Raw genomic sequence first — 21,324 nt, 5'->3', positions numbered from 1 at the left:
TTCGAGAGGAAGTCAAAAGTGTGGCGAATGATCCCAACAACTTTATTTGCTTTTGCGATGGATTTAGTTACATGTTCCTTGGAACTCAGTTTGTTGACAATGTCGACGCCTAAGTCTTCCTCATGATCATGCTCTTCCAGTGTTATCGCTCCAAGTGAGTGGTCTTTCAATGTGTATTTAGCCTCTGATCTCCTGCTCCCTAGTTTCAGGACACTGCATTTCTGTGGGTGAAAACGGAGCAACCAGTCCTGTGACCAGTTCTCAAAGTTATCTAGCTCAGCCTATTGTCTGTCTGTGACTCCTGGGATGTCACTACATGTGAACAACTTTGTGTCATCTGCAAACAGCTTCATTTCATTTTGGCAGAGTTTTGGTAGGTCGTTTATGTAGATGACGAATAACATTGGGCCAATGACACTTCCCTGTGGTATCCTGCTCGTTACTGGTGCTGGTCTTGATTTTGCTCCGTTTACTACTACACACTGTTGCCTAGCATTTAGGAACGCCTGAATCCAGTTGAGGACTTTGCCCTGGATGCCATATGACTCAATCTTTGTCAAGAGGCGACAGTGAGGCATGGAATCAGAGGCCTTCATGAAGTCCATGTAGACGATGTCGATACTTCCTCCTGCATCGAGAGTTTCTGTCCAGGTATCCATAACATCCAGAAGCTGAGTAGTACAGGACTTTCCCTGTACAAAGCCATGTTGCTCTGTGCTAATAAGGTGGTTTTCTCTTAAATGCCTTATAACTTCTTCCCTGACGAGTTTTTCCATCACCTTACAGAGTATGCATGTGAGACTAATTGGTCTGTAGTTACTCGCTTGTAGTTGGCTTCCCTTCTTGAAGACGGGGAAGACTGTTGCCTTTCTCCAGTCTTGTGGTACTTGTCCCTCTAGCAGAGATTTACAGAAAAGCAGTGATACTGGGTGTGCCAAGGTATCAGCAGCCTTTGAAAGAACAAGAGGGTTGATGCCATCTGGTCCTGCAGCCTTGTTGGTCTGTAAGTTCTTGAGTAGTTTCCATACTTTTCCTCAGAGATTTCAAATGTTTCTAAACATATGTTATACTCAGTAGGTGGTGGGTCGGGTAACAGACCATCATCTTCTCGTGTGAAAATGCTATGGAAGAAATCATTTATTATATTTGCTTTTCCTTTGTCTGATGTTGTTTTGCTTCCATCTTCCATTTTTAGGTTTCCTATTCCCGATTTCGTTGTCATCTTGCTTTTAATGTATGACCAAAATGCTTTGGAATTACTCTTAGCCTCAGCTGCTACTTTAGCTTCTAGACCTCTTTTTGCTTTCCTGCATTTTATTTGGTGGCTTTGTTGTTTGCCTTAAGGTATTCGATGTAGTCTTCTTTCTTTCTGGTTTGATGCCACTTCCTGAAGAGTCTGTGTTTCTTTCTGACTGTTTCCAGCGTTTCTTTGTTGATCCATTTTTTTGTATGGGCTCGGCCTACTGATTTGGTTGGTACTGAGCGTTGGACTGCCTGGTTGATTTTGTCCTTAATCAGAGTTCACATGCTGTCTACATTTTAGCCTTCCAGCTCTGTATCCCAGTCTGTTTCTGTAGGGAAACGTGCGACTTACCTAACTAGCACATGTGCATAATTCAACGGGTCGGTCGTGGAATGAAATGAATGAAGAAGAGAGAAACAAAAATGGTTGGTTGGTTGGTTGTTTTTGTTTTACAGCATATCAATCCTTTTCGGGTTATTTAATGCCGAATCCAAAGATTTTGAAGAAAAATTTTTTAATAGAATATATTTTTTGTTTTCAAGTCGGTTTCTATTTAACCCATAGTTTGAATCCTAACCGGTACTACCACTCCGGGTCAGAGTGGACCTGGGAGCAATGGTAATTAAAGGGTGGCTCCACACTCTCCAAAGCCCACAAGCTGGAGTCTCACCACTGGATATAGTTTAAGGTCATATCCAGGACCCCCATTGAGGGACTTTTACCCTCTGCAGGGGGCAGTCGGAGTATTCTAATGCCTCACCGACAGGGCCAACAAAAATGACTGCCTTATCTTTATATGCCTGCAATGTGACCACCCGATATGCAAATGAGATGCTCCTGGTTGGAGATAAAAGAGGGTTGATTTTTTTGGAGGGACGTTCATTTTGAAGTTGGATTTTGAAGAAATAGTTGAATTAGCAGAAGTTTGTTTGAAGTTGAGAGAAGGTGCGTTACGTATACAGAAGTTTGGAAGTTGGAAGTTTGGACAATAGTGTCAACCTCATCCAGGAAATTATTGGTGTGACGGGCGGAAGAAATAACACTCAAGTTATTGAATTATAGTTTCCTGCAGTTCACCTATGAGTTTCTCAAAGTCTGCTTTTGGGAAGTTGAAACGTTTTTGCTTGGGCTGTTTTACTTTATAGTGGACTATTTTGATAATGAGAGTGTGGTGGTCACTTTTCCTCAGTCCAGGTGCCATTGTAATTTCTTCAATAAAGTTTTCACGGTTCGTAAGGACCAGGTCTAACACATTAGATTTTTTCCCTATATCTTGTTGGTTCTTACTGATGTCGTACAAGAAATGCGTCTTGAGTAGCTTTCAGAAATTTTGATGCTGAGTGGTCAGGACCGACTGTGCTGGTTTCTTGCTTCCAGTATATGTTAAGAAAGTTAAAGTAGCCGATCAGAAGTAGGTCCATTTTTGTTGCCTCAGTCGCTTTGCTCATAATGGTATTTAGTTCCCATGTGTTTTCCTCACTGCTGCTTGGGCTTCTGTATACAAGGCCTACAAGGAGGGAGGAGTTATTTGCCATGTTGCAGTCGACGAAGAGTGCTTCTTTGAAGTCGTTAGTGTCCACTCTGTCATAGATGGTTGGTTTCAAGTCTTTGGAGATCAGCAAGCATATCGTCCATCTTGCTCAAGTGTGTGAAACTTCATATTCCTCTATATTTATTTCGCATTTCTGAAGATCATACCGTGATCTTTTGGGGTTTCAGCTCAGTTAGGCCTAGGATTGCTGGCTGGTGTAATTCTATCATTGCTTTTATTTCAGCTTTTTTTGTTGTCACTGTATCCACATTACAATAAATACACGTTAAATCACTAACGGACTGCTCAAATGAAAAACTAGACAAAACAAACGCATGCTTGCAATTTGGATTAGAAGAAAACTTGGAAAAAACACGCCCACTTTTAAAACCATGGACAGGTTTTTGTTTCGTTTTGTTTTTTACTTTCTCTTTAGGCTCTGCCCTGAGGGCTTGCCCGGGTACTTCACTATGTTTATTACTTGTCCGTCTCATCGGACACAGTGGGCGTTCTCATCCCCCAACTTTTTCGATTCCTCTCTCTTCCTCTTCATCTCCTGGTAAAGGGCCTCCTCTTCTCTTTCCTTTGGTGACAGGTCCTTACGCATTGTGATTTTGCTGATTTTACATTTTGTCATGTCCTCCTCTTCAGATTCATTCATTAAAATATTTTGCGAATGAAGCAATTAAACATTTCCTTTGGAACATCTTTGCACAACAAAAACAAAAAGAAATGTGAAAAATTTATTATAAAAGGAGAAAAGTTTAACTTTTTGGACAAAGATTAGAAACCCTATAGCAGAAGACGAAGATTGGCGAACATTTAAAGTGACACCGGTTGTTCAACTGCTGGTGGTTGTTTGAAAACACGTCAAATAGCAGACATGGTCGAATGTTCCCGAGCAAAATTTTTTAAAATATATTTACAAAACTTTTTAAGATTTAAAAGAAAAATATATATTTACAAAACATTTTTTTTAATATTAAATATTTACAAAACTTTTAAGGATTAAAAAAAAAATTTTCTATTTATGCAAAACTTTTTAATGTAAGTAACAAAACAAATGTATTTAAACAAAATATATTTGAAATGGGTGTCTTTCTGAATGTGTGTGTGTTATTTTAAATATATTTTTGGCCTATTCTTTTTTTTTAATTGTTTATGTATTATTAATTAATGTTATTATAGTGGGGAAAAGAAGTAAAGAGAGCGAGACAGAGAGTCGAATTTACGAGGTTCTTTCGTAGAAAATATATCAACATAAAAATCAAGGTTAACTCTCAATTTATAAAAGGAAAAAGATTTATTACATTTTATGAAATATTTTCATTGAAAATAATAGTTCATTTATGAGTGAACAAAAGGGGGAAATTAGTTTGAGATTTCGAGGAAGTTTGAGTTGATAATTCAAGACCCGTGATTAGTTCACGGGTCTGTAAATCGTAAAGAAAACTTCCTCACTCAACTATATGAAATAATTTTCACTGAAAGTTTTTGAGTAGAGTTAATTAATCACTCTGGAAGGTTCATTGAAAAATGTGAGAAGTTTTAAAATAATTATTTTCATAAACTTAATTTCAAGTGAGCATACAATAATAAAAGGGGGAATGCAAAAGTTAGTTACTGTTTCTGTGTCTGTGTGTTCACCTACATTGTCTGATTAGCTGACTGTCATGTTCAAAGTGTTGTCGTGTTAGAGTTGAGTTGCAGACAGTAGTGATATATGCCTTCTAACATTATCTCTAAATTTTTGTTCACTGTTTTTTTTTTGGGGGGGAAAATACAGAGCTCTTTTAAAGATTCTCATCGGCTCCCACAGACACCGAATTTCCGACAGCTTGGAAAATTCTCTGATTGGTCAGAAAATCAAAACATTGAATTTTTAAAGTAATTTAGTAAAAAGGCGCCTCTAGCCGCATGCGCAGAAGACGTTTCGGGGCACTTGAACTTCCGGCAGCGAAAGAGTGAACATCGTAGCTCACCATATATTCACTGTACTTTTTTAATAAAACTAATAACAATAATTATAATAAAAATGTGGTCAGAAGCTAAGAAAAACAGAAGTCTTACCGTGGGTGTGAAGCGAGTGAGTTCAGGCCGAGAAAAGGAAAAACAAAGATGGCAGCCAGCATTTTATTACGTGCGTTCTCGCAAAATCTCGTGTGCGCGTGAAGCTGGAAACTACAAACCGATCTTCATTTTTCGGTGCTGGGGAGATTCCAGATCTGGCAAGAGAGTAGGTGCAACAAGAGTGGAGATTCTACTTTTTCAGATTTATTCCCTTTTGTGTGTTTGAGGTGAACCCCGCCCCCTCGGGAAGCGCACTCCACTGCACTGCAGTTTTAGGACTGCCCCCCTTTTTTTTTTAAAGATAGTATTTTCAAAAAATAAATAAATAAATAAAATGAGCTTTATTAATTGCAAAACATTAACTGAGAATTTCGGATGCTAAAACTTACTTGTATTTAATTTGCCTTTGTGAAGAAGTAAGCAAATAGCAAGTTTTTTATTTTTTTAATAAAAATAAAAGTTATAAAGATTTGTATCTTGTGATACTACATTTCATCTTTATAAAAATAAATTATAAAAAGATATGCGAATAAAATAATATATTTTTAAATATCGATTGTTTATACTTGTTGTTTATACTTGTGATTTTATTATGCATAAAAATTGCGTCGCTCTCGGAGGATTTCTTCTTCACTGACCACCGACATACATCGCACTTTCAATAAATATTGAATTGTATTAAAAACGCAAACAGAAACACACACACACATACACACACACACACACACACACACACACACACACACACACCTTGGTCGCAAAAAATCCGAACAAGTCAATTATTTTATATTTGTTTTTGCCATTATAAAAGTTTGTTTTAAATAATTCTATTTAAAAGTTTTTAAAAATATGTATTTTTTTAATAGCGAGAAGAGATTAGCGTCCGAAATTCTTTGTTATAATATCGGTTTTTAATGTTTTTGATTCATATAGCTCATTCTTTTTATTTATTTATTTAGTTTTTTTCTCTATTTTTATCATAATTATAATTATTATTAGTTTTATTAAAAAGGTCTGTCAGTATATTAAAAAAGCACTTAGAAAGACACCCATTTATTTAAATATATTTTGTTTAAATACATGTTTTTTGTTACTTACATTAAAAATTTTGTGTAAATAGAAAAGTTTTTTTCAATCCTTAAAAAATTTGTAAAAATCTTGTAAATATTTAATATTAAAAAAATGTTTTGTAAATATATATTATTTTTTGTAAATATATATATATATTTTTAAATCTTAAAAGTTTTGTAAATATATTTTAAAAACATCTTGCTCAGGAACATTCGGCCATGTCTAGTATTTGATGTGTTTACAAACAACCACCAGCAATGTCAAGGTCGACCAAACGGTGTCACTTGAAATGTTCGCCAATCTTCGTCTTCTGCTACAGGGTTTCTAATCTTTACTTGGTCCAACTTTTTTTTTAATCCTTTGAGCCCTAACTTTGCAAACTAGTTACTCAGAGCCGATCAAGTAAAGGACTGTAGGGGCTGGCTTGGTCGACATTCACCGATGCCTGGTATCACAGTCGTGATGTGAGCATAGGTAAATGTTCCCGAACCCCTAACAAAAAATAAAAATAAAAAGGTTGTTAGAAACAGCATTAAGGTGGAGGCGATTTCAAAAGTTCAATAAATTACTTTTATTTAGCAATAGAAATAAACAATTACCAAAAGTTTACTTTTTTATATATAAATAAAGAGGTGAATTAAGACATTAAATAAAAATAAACATTAAAGGACGATAAGTATATAATTATATAATAAAATAAATATAGAAATAAATAAATTTATTTAGATTTAAAAATAACATTATTGTTAAAAATATTTTTAAAACGTCAAATAAATAAATATGAATAATTTGAGACGATTGAGGCTAAAAATTTAATGAAAGATTTTGTTATTTTTAAATTTCATTTAGAGATAAGAATATTCTAGAAAGTGGAGTAAAAACCAGTTAGCGATTGAAGCTGCAAAAAAATGTTAAATTTTAAAGAGTTATTGAAGATAAAGAGAAAATAAAAGAAAAAAACGAATATCAAAAGCTAAAAAAAGCAGGTTATTCCCCTTGAAATTTGATGTTATTGTATTTTTTTGAATTAATCATGACTTACTTTTTCTTTGTATTTTTTGATATATAAAATAACTCCTGAAATAGATTGTTATTAATTTCATGGTGCATGTTTGATTCATGGTTAAAATATTTGTTTTGACTTTTATCTTCAACTAGTGGGGGTTACCCGTCGATGCCCGGGTGTTTTGAGGTGTGTCTAGTTTTGGGTAAATAAAAAATCCGGGGTGGGGGGTAAAATAAAAAAAAGTTTTGGTAGGTGAGTATGAGGATCGAACCTGAACCCGAACCCTTGAGGCAAAGTTGGAAATTAAAGTGTGAAAAGAAAAACATGCGATATTAACCACTGGGCCACCGTGACATACAACGGAAACACGTTTGAATTTATTTAAAACAGGTGGCCGCAATAAAAGTTAACTCTGCTACCTCTATTTGGCCTAATTAATGAGGTTAAATAGAAGTCACACAGTTAACTTTTGCTGTGAGGCAGCGTTTAGGTTTGTTTACCCAACTTTGACTGGTTTTTTCCCCAACAGATGTTGGGGAGGGGGAACCCAGCTCCCCATTGTCCAGATTGAATAGTAATTGTCTGATATAAGAGGAGTTTGTCCCCACATTGATCAAAGCTGATTGCTTCTGGATGTTTCCCGGCGTGATGCCAAGAACGCATGGTTTGAATTTAGTTTCACTTTATTTATACTAAAAAGCAGGACAAACAGGGGACAGAGGGGCTATATAAACAGTTCTAAGCGATTGTAACGACCCTGGGAGCGTGTGCGAAAGAAGCCTTTGCAAGACATACACGAAATGGTCACACACTTATTGCCTTTTATATATATAGACTAGCGGGTGGTTCCCAGCATAGCCGGGTGTTTAGAGGTGTGTGTGCTCGGGCGGTGGAGGAGGGGGGGGTAATCAGAACATAAGAATAAGCGAAGTAAATATTTTTAAATATTAAATAAAAATTACATATTATATAAAAAAAGTTAAAAATAAAAAAATCGAAAAAACTAACGTAAGGCAAACGAACGATGTTAAATGTAAAAATCGGAAAAACAAAAAAAAAAAACAGAAAAACGAACGTTAAAACTTCTTTAAAAAAATCTGAAAAATAAAAACAAAAAAAAACACGTGAAAAATGGTTTAAATAAGCCTGTTTCAATATTAAAATTTTAAAAATCGGTGGGTACCCGGCATTGCCCGGGTGTTTTTGGGTGTGTGTGGTCAGTCAGAGGTGGGGTGTGTTAATGAAAACCTAAGAATAAGTGAAGTAAAAAAAAACAGAAAAACGAACATTACATGAAAAATGGCTTACATAACCCTGCTTCAATAGTAAAATTTAAAAAAATCGAAAAAAAAAAACATCTCACACCACGATTCGAACCCAAAACCTTTAGATAATGACCCAGCGCTCTAACCAACTGACCTAAGACAACGTACACGAAATTAAGTTATTTTTTAAAATCTTTAAATTAAATCAAGTTACGACGTCGTATGACGCATGCGTAGAAGCGACATCGTCATGAGAGGACGGTTTTTGCTTACCCCCCCCTGTAGAAAATTGATCATTTTAGAGTGATGGAATTAACGTTTTTGGCCAATTTTTCGATATTTGTCGGGCGAACGATCGAGTTTTAAAATAATACCTATCTGGCGAAAATCCGTGACCCATGTTGAAAGTTTTTGCGAGATATACAAACACACAAACAAACATACATACATACACACATTTTCACTTTCATATATAGAGATGAAAGAAATTTTACGAAAACAATCAAATCGTTTTCAAAATTCCCTTAATTGTATTTCCAGTTTTTTGCTGTACCAAATTTTTTCACTACACAAAAACTGTTGATTATATAATGGTATATTTCAAAACAACAATTCCACGGGAACCAGAATCATACTTGGTATTGGAATATTTATCAAGATTTTCCTGGAATCAGAATTGGAAAAAATTTAGGAATCGTCCCAATACTAATTTGCGAGCTCCCTAAGGTTTTCAATCATCGAATGATGCCTACACAAAAAGATTTGACACCATTATGGAAGGATTCCCTCATGTGACTCATTGTGTGGGCGATTTAATTTTATGGAATGATGATATAACTACATCCGTTTGGCACACTATTAGATATGCTTTGTGCCAAAACTGGGATCGTGTTCAACCCAGATAAATTCCATTTTGCAAAAGACCATGTCAAGTTTGCCAGTTTGACAGGGTATAAATCGTCTCAAAAACTGGTTGAGGATATCAGAAACTTTCCATCCCCCCAAAATATAGCAGGAGTCAGATCTTTCTTCGGTCTGATTAACGAGGTTTTGTATGCACGCATCATGTCACCTTTCAGGAAGGTACTTAAGCATAACAGCAGGTTTTACTGGGATGATATGTTGGAGCAACTCTTTCAACAGTCTAAGCATAAAATACTAGAAAGCATCTAAGATAGTGTTCAAACATTCAAAATAAATCGCTAACATGCCTGACTACAGACTGGAATGGAACAGGGATAGGATTTATTCTACTCCAAAAACATTGTGGGTGTACATCCACAGTGGGCCACCTTTGTGGACCAGGACACTGGAAAGTCGTATATGCTCGTTCCCGATTCACTAGGCGTGCTGAGAGTTGTTACACACCAATTGAAGGGGAAACTTTAGCCATAAAGTTTAGTTTGGAAAACTGCAAAATGTTTGTTCTGGGCTGCCCCCATCTGACACTCGCCATTAACCACAAACCCCTTGTTCCGATGTTCAATGATCGTGGCCTCCATCACCATTGCAGGATAAACACAGACACCCGCAACCTGGCCCATGATGACACCTTATCAGACGTCTTACCAAACAACAAGATGGGCAACCATGTCCCAGAATTACCTATCCTACCCATACCAGTATACCTAGACAGCCAACACCCACAAACACAAATAATGCCAACACCACCTACCACACCAGGAACACCAGTAGGGAAAAAACATCTGCAACCAACAGAGACAATACAAGACAAAAGGCCTAGAAAATAGGTTTAGACCCGTCCGCAACAAACAACTGCTGCCTAGATTTAAGGACTTCCAACACGGATGACATTTTTCTCTTTTTTTTGTTTTGTAAAATAAAAAAAAAAAAAGGAAAGATACATGTTAACAGACTATTCGAGTTATATGCCCTTTATACGAACTGGGCTACCTTGGCATTGGGGGCACCTCCCCGGGCAGTCGTAATAAAAACCTGAATAAAGTCACATCCTCCTCTTATGCGAAGTTCTTACTGAATGAAGTCTCCTCTTATTATTCCCTCGCATAAAATATCCCATATTCTAATTATACACTATATGAATTATAATTCACTTAAAGTTGTTTATAATAATCAATGTTCATTTGTTTTTGTATTAGAAAAGAAATTCAGTGATAAAGATTGGAAATGTTTCTATGAATTAAATTTATACAGTTTGGCAGATGACAATAAGGCAATGAATGTGTGTGTCTGTGTGCTTGCTAATGCTTGTGTGTGAATGAAGAGATGTTGCAGAGATTAGCATCTAACAGAGGCAAGCTCAGTGATATTGATCCATAGACTCGGGTCAACTGGGTTCCACTGGTTTATTGAACAAAATTCTGTCTTTTAAAAGGATTTGGGTGGCTCTCAGAAAGACCATTACGAATAAATTCAGAAAGTTCCCTGATTGGTCCAAAATAAAATTATTTGTTTTCATTAATTCATGAATTCGGTGTGAAAAAAAAAACGAGTTTACACATTTTTATATTGGATATTGAGATATGTTTTTGTTAATTGTCGTCATAAGTGCCAATTTGAATGAGAAACTAAAAATATATTTTATTTTTACTTTTGAAATATTTTAAAAATAAACAAACGAACAAAAGTACATTTTAAAAGGAAAGTACATAAAAAAGTTCTGATTTGAAATTTTATAATAAAATATATTTATGAAACGAGTGAAACATATACACTGAATCTTTATTTTACTGCAAGATATTTTGTAAACTAGAACAATGATAATGAAGTAAGCACCGCTCAAACTGGGGGGGGGGGGGGCAGGTAAGTACTTTTTGACGGACCGTCTTTTTAAAAATCTACCAAAAATCAGGTAATTATCCAATCAAATTATTTAAAAATATCCGTTTGATATTCTTTCCCCTTTGAATTTATTTGTTTTGTAAAAACATCCGTGTGATTTTTAAAAAATATTCTTTACATGTTAAAATTCCCATTTAGCGCCCAAAACAATTTGCCAAAAGACATTTTTAGATAAGTCATATTGAAAAACAATTCATGTCGAACCTTGGGCTGACGTCATGAATTCTTTTATCAGGCCTGATCTATTTCGTGTGTGTGTGTGTTTCTCAGATCAAACACGATCCGACATTTCCACTTGTCAACCAACACCTTTCAAGCCGACCGACATTTCAAAGCTCTGATTCGGAATATTTTGTGTTTGGCTCGTTTAGTTCAAACGCGGGCGTATTTTGGTTAAAAAAATGTTTTAATTAATCTTTCGCTTTGAAGTTTAGCAGCGATTTCTATTTTTATCCCCCGACCGTATGGTATCTCAACAACAAGATTTTGATACATAAAAATATTAACTAGAAAAAATTTATTTTTTTTTCTGTAACCGGTGTTCGCCCAGGATTGAATATCGCATTTAACAAAAAACGTCACATCGACCCTACTGATCTGATGTGACCCCTCTTTGGTGTTACAATCGCCCCCCCATGGGGCGGCGCACTCAACAGGAGGACAACGCCCCATGTCTTTAACACCCAAAGAGATTCTCCCAACTAATAATACAATTATGGCCTACTCTGAAAGCGAGAATTAATTGCAGAATTTCATGCAAAACAAACAACAAAAAATTCATGTCATGCAGAAGTGGAAAGTTCATAGTTTCGGATAAATGGCTACTGCCTTAACTCAGAGTGTTCAATAACTCATTTCGTGGTGGTGGTTTCATAAGCACAAAGTTCGTTTGTAAAATAAAAAAAAAATTAGTAAAAAAAAAAAATGTTTTTTTTTTCCTTTTTGGGGTATTAAGCATGCAAGTAAGTCCTACATTTGAAATCACTAAATAATGTTAAAAATATTCAGTAGGTTCAACTTCTTGACATAAGGGTGGAGTTGGGGCAGGTTTCTCGTCGCTCGTCTGTAGCTTCGCCAGGTTAATGCGGACCCCTTGTGATTCCTGACCAGGGCCACTCCCTTCAGGGCCATGGGCTACCAAGAGGCATCTTGAACACTCACTTCCACTCATCCACTTCTTCAAACAACACATCACTACCATCACTAATACTACTATAACCCCTACTCCACCCGTCAAACCCCCCACCATTACCCACTTAGGAGGGTCGCTCGTTGATTCTTGCTCAATTATGTGGTCCAACTGACGTTGTAAGCTATCTACATTGACGTCCTCAGTGGCTTTTAACAACTCGGGAAGTTTTACCCTTGTTTGTAATTTAGCCTTCCTAATTAGGGGGTCCCATAAACTGGTGAGATTAGTGAAATAGGTGTTCACCCTTTCTAGCTCTGGTATCTCGTTAAGGTACCTCTGTTCCGATTGATAGAAGGCAGGCAATACCACACTCTTACCATAAGCTCCATACCCCTTCTCTAAATCCACCAATGTCATAGGGGGAGACACCTTAACGGAGCCAGAGGGCGCATTCCCACATACCCTCGACATCTTGAATTCTATCTGGGTGGCCACTGCCCAAGTGCCGTCTGTCACTCGTATGGCCAGGGGCAATAAGTTCTTAGTCGCGATTTCGATCCAGCACACCTGGTTGATTTTACTCTCTTCCCACTGGTACAACGCCAGCACACACAACTCGTGATCTCCTGCTACATATATCGGGCTCGCTGATTGACAAGTGCCCAGCTCATTACTCTGGCATTTCTGAGCCTCCTCTTTATCCAATAGCATAAACCTGTCCCTAGCCATATTAAAAGCTATAATTTCTGACTCGATATTTGGCCACCACACTCAATTTAGGAGCGGCCATCGGATAGGGAACAGGTAGGGGGATGGCTTGGTAGATTTCATATTTGCTATTTCTATCCCACAGAGGGAGAGAAACAAACACTAAGATCTTCTTATCTTCTAATCGCGCACTACAGCCGAGTGACTGATAGTATTTCCATAGTTCCGTCTCGGGGTCCATAGGCAGCCCCAGACGGCTGGGCAACTTCCATTCTATGTCCTCCAACACTTCCTTCAAGTGCTCTGGAGTTATAACGCTGGGAGCCAGATGTCCCAACGCCAGTGCATCCAACTGCACTCTGAGGTGTGCCGTCCACAAGGTTAATGCTTGCTCTGTCTGCTTTAGGTGACTCAAGAAATTTGATACCCGGAGATTGTGTTGCAAAAACATCTCCCCCATAGACACCTCAGACTCTATCTTCCGGGAGACGTTAACCACTTCTTCCTGTAAGAGTTCAAATTGTTCGATAATGGTGTTCACTGCCACTCGATTTTCGGTTACTGCCCTTCTTGTTATGTTGAGTATGGAGAGCCCTTCTTTATTCCCTTGGGCTAATGTCTTCTGCCCGTTTTCCACGGCTCTCAGTCTCTGTCGGATACGGTTAACATCTTCCTCAGCGACCACACCGAACAGAGCTCCCAGGGCCTAACCTATGATGGGTATTACTGCCCGTCTATATCGTCCCCCAAGTCTACTTATTCTTCCTAGATAATTTCGGTGACTCATCCACCCGCGTTTTAAGTACCGTACTTCCTCTTCCAAAGGCTGTAAGATTCGGAGATACTCCTCCTGGTTCCCATAAGTAGCCACCAGGCGTTGTCTTGCCGAATCGAACTGATCAATCCCTCTCATGAATTCTTGGTCCACTCGCTCCCCAGGTCCTAAATCGCTCACTAGCGTCACTAACCACTTCGACTGAGAGATCATCACCTCGCTAATCTTTTTGAAGATAACCCCTTTTCCGATTCTAAGGGCTCTTGCCGTCATCACCAGTATCGTCATTGTCATCAGGTACGTCATCCTGAGTCGAGTCATACCTGAAAATAGAGGAAACAGATCCTCTTTAGGTTACCGTATTCTACCAGATTGATATTTTTAACATTAAAGTCAAGGGTGATTTCGGTAACTTCTTTTCTTTTTCCCTACCACTTCTCCATCACATTAACTCGCCCCCAACTCTATTCCCTACGCTGGCTTCATGATACGTCTTTGAGGAAGCTCCGTCTCACACAGATGCCCGAACATCACGGAGTCCAGCGCCGGAACGCCCCATCCATCGGCAGCGACCTAGACAGACGGGGCCCTTGCCCAGCCACGCTGTCTCACCGACAAACATAGACGGTCCAACCCCGAACAACCCCCGATGCCAATCGCCTTCCTCGTAGTTGCACCGCTAGCCAAGGGGCACCCTCTTATCAGAGGTCCCCCCTGTATCCAGCCACCGCCGCGGACATAGGGCCGGTAAGAACAGGCCCCCTTGGGACCCGTCCGTTCTCAGCACTTTCTCTCTGGGAACCGCCCAGGGCGGCGCCCCCCACCTGGTGGGACACCCTTTCGTTACGTGTCCATCAGGGTGGTAGGTGAAGCATAACCACTCACCTCTGCCGGGAGTCAGTTGAGAGCGGCCATGTTGGGGCTCCTTAGCTCCCTTGTTTGGCCTCGTACCTCTCTTCTGGGGCTGCACTGAAAGATTCTCTGCATTGCTCCCCAGCTCCGCGTCTCCCGCTGCTCTGCACCATCTGGTCTTATGACTGAACTGCCCGCATTTACTACAGCTCGGTCCCAACGAGTGAGGTGGTCTCCCATAACTCGTGGGGCACTCTACAGCTCGGTGCCCTTCAACCTGGAAGGTCCAACAGACCAAGCCATATCTGCCAGGAGTGGGTTTGTAAAACCCATGCGCATTCGGTTGGGGTCAGCCTCCGCCTCCCAATCCTCCACGTCCTCCCCCCCCCATGGCTGGACGTCTGGGACTTCCTTCTTCCGACCTTCTTCTGGGTCGAGTGTGAGCTGGGGTGGGGCTTCGGTGCTGACCTCTCCTAGCACCTCGGCCAGTTCTACCACCTCCTCAGCCGCCTCCTGTAGGAGTCCAAGCAACTCCCTCATCGGTAGTCCCGATACTCTCTCAGTCACAGTCGCCACCCTCTCTGGTTGGACGTCTGGGACTTCCTTCTTCCGTCCTTCTCCCAGGGCGCCATCCGAAACCGCCCCAGTCTCCGTTGCCACCCTCTCTACTCCCCCTAAAGCCTCACTCTTCCTCTCGCCCGTTTCAGACATTCTTTGTTTTTAAAATTAATGCCTCCAGGCGCCCCCAAACTACTGCGAGAAAAACCCAAGTCAAATAATCACAAGAAAAATAAGAGGGTCTCACCTATATCCCGCTTCGCTTCAGGTTCCGAGGGTAAAGTTCCCGTAGTTCGAGGTCTGTAGATATATGCACAAAAAGTTTCTAATGTTCAATGTTGTAGTTTGCGATTTTTTTTCTCTTCAAGACGTTGTGCCGTGGTAGTTTTTGGTGTTGATTGGTTCTCTCCTCCTAAGATGCTTTGTGGGCGTAGTTTTTTTTTCTGGGTTGATTCACTCCTTCAATTTCGATGACGTTGTGTCGTAGTTTATGATTTCCTCTCCTTAACAGACGTTGTGCCGTGGTTTTTCTTCTGATCCTTCTCTCCGATTGATGTGCCGTAGAAACCTTTCAGGGTCAAGATCCTGGTCACGGCACCAAATGTGACCTTGAACGTGACCTTACACGACCTTGAACCTCTGATCGCGGCCCAGTTATGATCTTAACCCTGGGTCGATGCCCAATTATGACTATCCTAGTCACCGGGTAATTAATTATGCCGACTGGGCAACCAGGTCTGCCAACCGTTGGTACGTCGCGTCACCCAGTGAGTCCTCGTCAAGGCGTTGGAGGACTCTTCTCGGTTGCACGGTCCTCAAGGCCTGTTCTTTTTGATCGTCTAGTTGGTCGTCCTGTTGACTGAGTGTTCGTTGACGGGAACGGGGTCACAAGTGGCAAGTAAAAGAATTAAAATTACATGGAACAACAGCACATCAGCAAACAAACTCCGGAGGTTGGTTGATATATAATGTATTTAGGAAATTCATAAATGATTATCTACAGACGTATGTACAATTGAAGATTAAATGGAAGCAAGCAATTAGATTTGTGAATGAGCTTCTTGTTGTTGAAATACTCGGTCGGAGTCGCGGTCGTTGTAATTATCGTTAAGGTGTTCTGGCTGGTCTCTTCCTAGGTCCTCTGAATTCTATTAAGTTGCAAATTGAGCTCTCTGGCGACCAGCGAGGGGGCGAGAGAAGTTGGGTGGCTGGAGTCCTCTACCGAGACCTTATCTCTATCTTCTCTCTTCTTCTATCTCCTTCTATCTCTCTCTGTCTCTGATTAAATCGAGTTTTACAGATCTTATATAGTAAAACCCTTGAATAATGACGACGCCTACGTTCATCTTCGACCAATCAAATTGATTGATAACAATCCACCTGATTCCTTCTCATTGGTCAATTTGGCCTATGGCAGGTATTTTTTTTCCGCCCCCAATTTCCAAAATCAAATTGACTCCTCCCCAACTTGTCTGACCCCGCCTTCTTTATAATGGTTTTTTCCATATTATCAACTGATAATCAGAGGAAATATTATTGTTTAGCTTGTAATAGATCACCAGCTTTCATCTATTTAAAAATATCCGTTTGATATTCTTTCCCCTTTGAATTTATTGGTTTTGTAAAAACATCCGTGTGATTTTTAAAAAATATTCTTTACATGTTAAAATTCCCATTTAGCGCCCAAAACAATTTGCCAAAAGACATTTTTAGATAAGTCATAATTGGAAATGAATACTGGCTTGCTTTTGAAGTCCTTTGTGCATTGGCAGGTTAAGTATTTCCCCAAAATATTCTATTCACGCCCAAAACATATTATCATTCTGAAGTTTCTCAGATAATACATATTAAAAAACAATTCATGTCGAACCTTGGGCTGATGTCATTAATTCTTTTATCATGCCTGATTTGTGTCGTGTGTGTGTGTGTGTTTCTCAGATCAAAAACGATCCGACATTTCACCTGTCAAACACCACATTTCAAGCTGACCGACATTTCAAATCTCTGTTTCGGAATATTATTGTGTTGGCTCGTTTAGTTCAAACACGAGCGTATTTTGGTTAAAAAAATTTTTAAGTAATCTTTCACTTTGAAGTTTAGCATGCGATTTCTATTTTTATCCCCCGACCGTATGGTATTTCAACAACAAGATTTTGACACATAAAAATATTAACTAAAAAAAAATTTTTTTTTTTCTGTAACCGGCGTTCGCCCGGGATTGAATATTACATTTAACACAAAAAACATCACATCGACCCTACTGATCTGATGTGGCCCCTCTTTGGTGTTACAATTAAATATGTAGCTCAGAAAAGGAAATAAACAGACATAATGTCCCATTTAGAGTGCACATGGAACAGGGGATACTCTTTTGTCCCTTACAAACACTCCACCGCTGATTGCAGTTTTATGCACATAGAAGGCTCAGTCTACCCCTAGATCTTTTCTGAAGCGTACATTCAGGGCAATACCATTTCTTTCGTCTTCGTGTATCTCATCAATGCAGACACATTGTTGTGCTTCACGAACATGTTGAGAGTGACAGCAGTACCATGATTATTTGCAGATACCTGGTTCATCAGAGGTTGATTGTTTACTGATCTCTGAATATCAGCGGTAAGTGTGAAGGGAATAAAGTAATCCAATTTAACTCTGCCAAGAATATTATAGAGGCAGATTTTTATTGTTTTAATGTAACATTCCCAAGTTCCCTCATACTATAGCAAAAATAAGAGAATCATATTTAGTTTCATGCGAAATGAGCCAAATTAACTTTGGTTAACTTTGGAGGAGAAAGAGACAATTAAAGAATCTCATATTTCAAATAAAGGTTTTGGCATTGTCATTGAAAATTGCTTTTGGAACTCTGTATTGATTGGTGAAGTGTGCAAATGCTTGACAAAAGGACAGCACACTATATGGACAGTTTGTTTGGGCAAGTGAAAGTACATTTTCCTGTTCAAGCTTCCATCTTTTACCAGACATGTACGTTGGTAAGACACTTTAAAATCTGTACAATGTATCAGTAGACTGCCCACAAAATTTGGTCGCACAGGTCTGGAGTAGTGCCTCTTTCATCTCGTACAAGATACTAAGACTTTGTTTACTGCCGGACTTTCCTGTGAAACCCAGTTGTCACTCTACCTCAACTTAGCCAAGGTTGATCTAGTTCCCAAATGGGAACATCTTGCATGTAAAATTATATTTGGTAAGTGAGTGGTGTTTTCCTATCAAAATAGGATGCCTTATTTTGTGGATAAGATGCAAAGATCCATCAATTCTTCCTCTTTTAATTGGATTAATTTATCTGTATCCAGGAAATGATCTGCAACACGAACCCATATAGGTTCTTGATTTCCTTCAGATACTTAGTGTCTGTTGGAAATTCTTGTTTTTGGAATGTCTTCACCACCGCCTTGGAATTGTTGTCCAATACTCATCCTAACATAAAGGCTATGAACTTGAACACCATTGAGGTGATTTGCAGTAGATGAGAGGTTGAGAACTTGTGGATGATTATGATGGAAGTGTACTCTTGATTCAAGATCAGTGAACAATTCATTGGAGTATGTACCATCTGCTGGCAGTGCTTGTTTAAACAGAATAATTCATGTGTGATCTCTAAAGGAGTCCTTCACATAGCCAAAAGGACCAATGCATCAAAATTCTGAGTTGAATAGAAACTTCCTCAAAATCAATCTTGTGATAATATCACCTAGATTTTGTGTTGTGGACATATACTTGAAAAGAGATCTTAGATGCACGATATCCTTGAATCTGTTCTTAGTAATACTATGAATTAGGATAACATCAAAAACAACACTATCTGTGTGTCAGTGGCCACACATAAATTGGGTGGGACAAACTGCTTACAATTGTTCAGGGTGGTTGGCAGGCATTTTGGAGTAAGATAAACTCCCATTAACTCTAACACGTGCAGAGTTTTTCCTTCATTGGTGCAACCTTTGCTTTAACAAACAGCAAGCAGAATTATTGATTTTGTAGAATGCAAGCAATAAACCCATATGCTTCCTTAGAAAAGTTGCAAAATAGGTGCATGTCACTGGATTGTCCCCCAACAAGGCCTGTCAATTTAAATGGAGATCACTTAACCCTGATAGGTCCTAACAAGTTCCCTTCAGCCACTCAAAATCTGAGGAGGGAGAGGATCGTACCACCCAAAATCATTATTCCACATAGTCCTAATAAGAACACAACTGTGGACCATAACTGGGAGACAGAGAAATAATGGATCAAAAATTTTTGTAGCCTCAGATAGGATCCTTCTCCTTGTTGAAATACTTAGATGACATGTAAGAGGGTTACATACACTTCCCCTGAAAGGGAATTGTATCTATATCCCAGTACCCTCTCCCATTCATTTTCATGTATGCTCAATGTACTAATAGCAAAAATTCAGCTTAATTTGAAATTTGATTAAGTTAATTGCAAAAACCTCATGAAATATTGATATTATTGTTCTGGAACCAGAATCAAACTGATCCATCAGTCAATAAAATCATACCCACATGCTCAGTACTGCAACAGGATTTGCTTGACGGTCAAGAAAATTATCAAGGATGTCCTTGTTATGCACTCTAACTCAGATCACTCTGCCGCACATCATAGTGTGTGTCTCATGACTGTAAATGAATACTGAATACAAGTACAGGCTGATTTGTGTAATCATAGTGAAAATTTGAGCAAGAAAAAAATGTTTTCATCAGAAATCAAACTAAACAATTCATGAAGGAAAAAGGAAAAGTGAAGAAAGAAAACCTTGCACCTTTCTAGTTTGTAGTCCAGTCTTAGCACAAACTCCAAAGGGAACTATTAAGTCCTCTCATTCACATTCTGTTATTTTCAAAGACATATTTCATATAATATTTACAATTTACAAAGAAAGGAAACCTTTTCCTAACTTTTGTTTGTTGTCAAGCATTTTAGTGAGTTAAAATATTAACTATATTAATTATTTTGTTTACATCTGTTAATATGCTCATTTCATACAAGTATTGAGCATAATTTAAATACACATTATGTGATTTCTTAAGTTAAGGTTTTAAAAATTTCAACAAAGAGTTTTAATGCAAATTTCAAACAGAATTGCTTTTAATTAAAATTGATTTCAAATTGACAATGAGGTTAACAGTAATACTAGCAGTCAATTTATGCGAGTGCCATCTGGATCTTACCACATTCTTCTAAATCATTAATATAACCTCAGTTTATTACATTGTTTATATGTGCAATCAATGTGTAGCTGCAGGTGTGTCCCTGACCTTGTTTGCTCTCTAGACATTTTTTTACATATTTAATCAAAACCTTTAGATATGGCCAGTATTTTAAAAAACTGTTTTTAAATGTTTAAAAAAAAATGAAAATTGTTACTTATCTGAATCCAGTGATCAGTGATGCAAGTAGTGTATATGTTGCAGCAGTTAGTCTTTTTGGTCTGCTTACTGAACTATGCACATTTTTCAATGATTTCTATAAAAGGATGAAGGTTTGGGAGGAGTATATGCAGACATAACTAGGAAATACGAAGCACCTAAAACTAATTGAACTAACTGGTCAAGTAGATGTCGACAAGGGTGGATGGTCTTGATTCACGATGTAGTTACCACCATTGGATCCAGTTCTGTAAATGGTAGCTTAACTGGTTTTACACAAGTACAAGTAGTAGGTAGAGGTTTGTGATGTCCACTAGTAAAGGGACATAACCCTAAGAGTTATCTACCTTTAGGCATGCGCGCTCTCTAATAAAAGTAAGCTCAGATAGCAGTTCTCTGGCGACCGAGCTGTTGTTAACACCTATGTCTGCATTGTCTTCCTTTCATGTTGTTTGATTCCCGCCAGACAATAGTCCCCAACATTATATCTGGTAACAAGAGATTATTTTTCATGACGAGCTCACACTACATAATTTTCGGAATTTAATACAAAAACAAAATTTTTCGGAATTAATATAAAAAAAAAAAACAATTGCCAGCGGTGGTTTACCAGTTTTAGCATACATGCAGACCAAACCACAACTGTCGTTCATTGGAAAAAATGGATAGACAGGTTGGAGAATTTATTTGTTGCTATGGACATACACGACGATAAAAAAAAAGAAAGCGACACTTCTCCACTATGCAGGAGACAAAGTTTTCGATATATTCCATGACTTCACAGACCAACAAAAGGGCATAGGTGCAACCAACATTTTGGACGATGGGTCTGTAGTTTTGGGCGAATATGAAACTACAAAAAAGCCATTAACAAATCATTTTACACCGCAAAAGAAC

The 21,324-nt window shown here is 38.5% G+C and overlaps 1 protein-coding gene across 2 annotated transcripts in view; it reads left to right on the top strand.

Annotated features, from left to right (window-relative positions):
* LOC145246552 (uncharacterized) overlaps positions 1-21,324 on the top strand; it is a 118,822-nt gene that overhangs the window by 68,642 nt on the left and 28,856 nt on the right. The gene's annotated exons all lie outside the window — the stretch shown is intronic.

Source organism: Euprymna scolopes, chromosome 24 (genome assembly GCF_053919585.1).
Source record: "Euprymna scolopes isolate OS-2025 chromosome 24, ASM5391958v1, whole genome shotgun sequence".
Classification (NCBI taxonomy): Eukaryota; Metazoa; Mollusca; class Cephalopoda; order Sepiida; family Sepiolidae; genus Euprymna; species Euprymna scolopes.
Note: the sequence above shows the minus strand (reverse complement) of the source record. Positions and strands in the feature narration are given on the sequence as shown.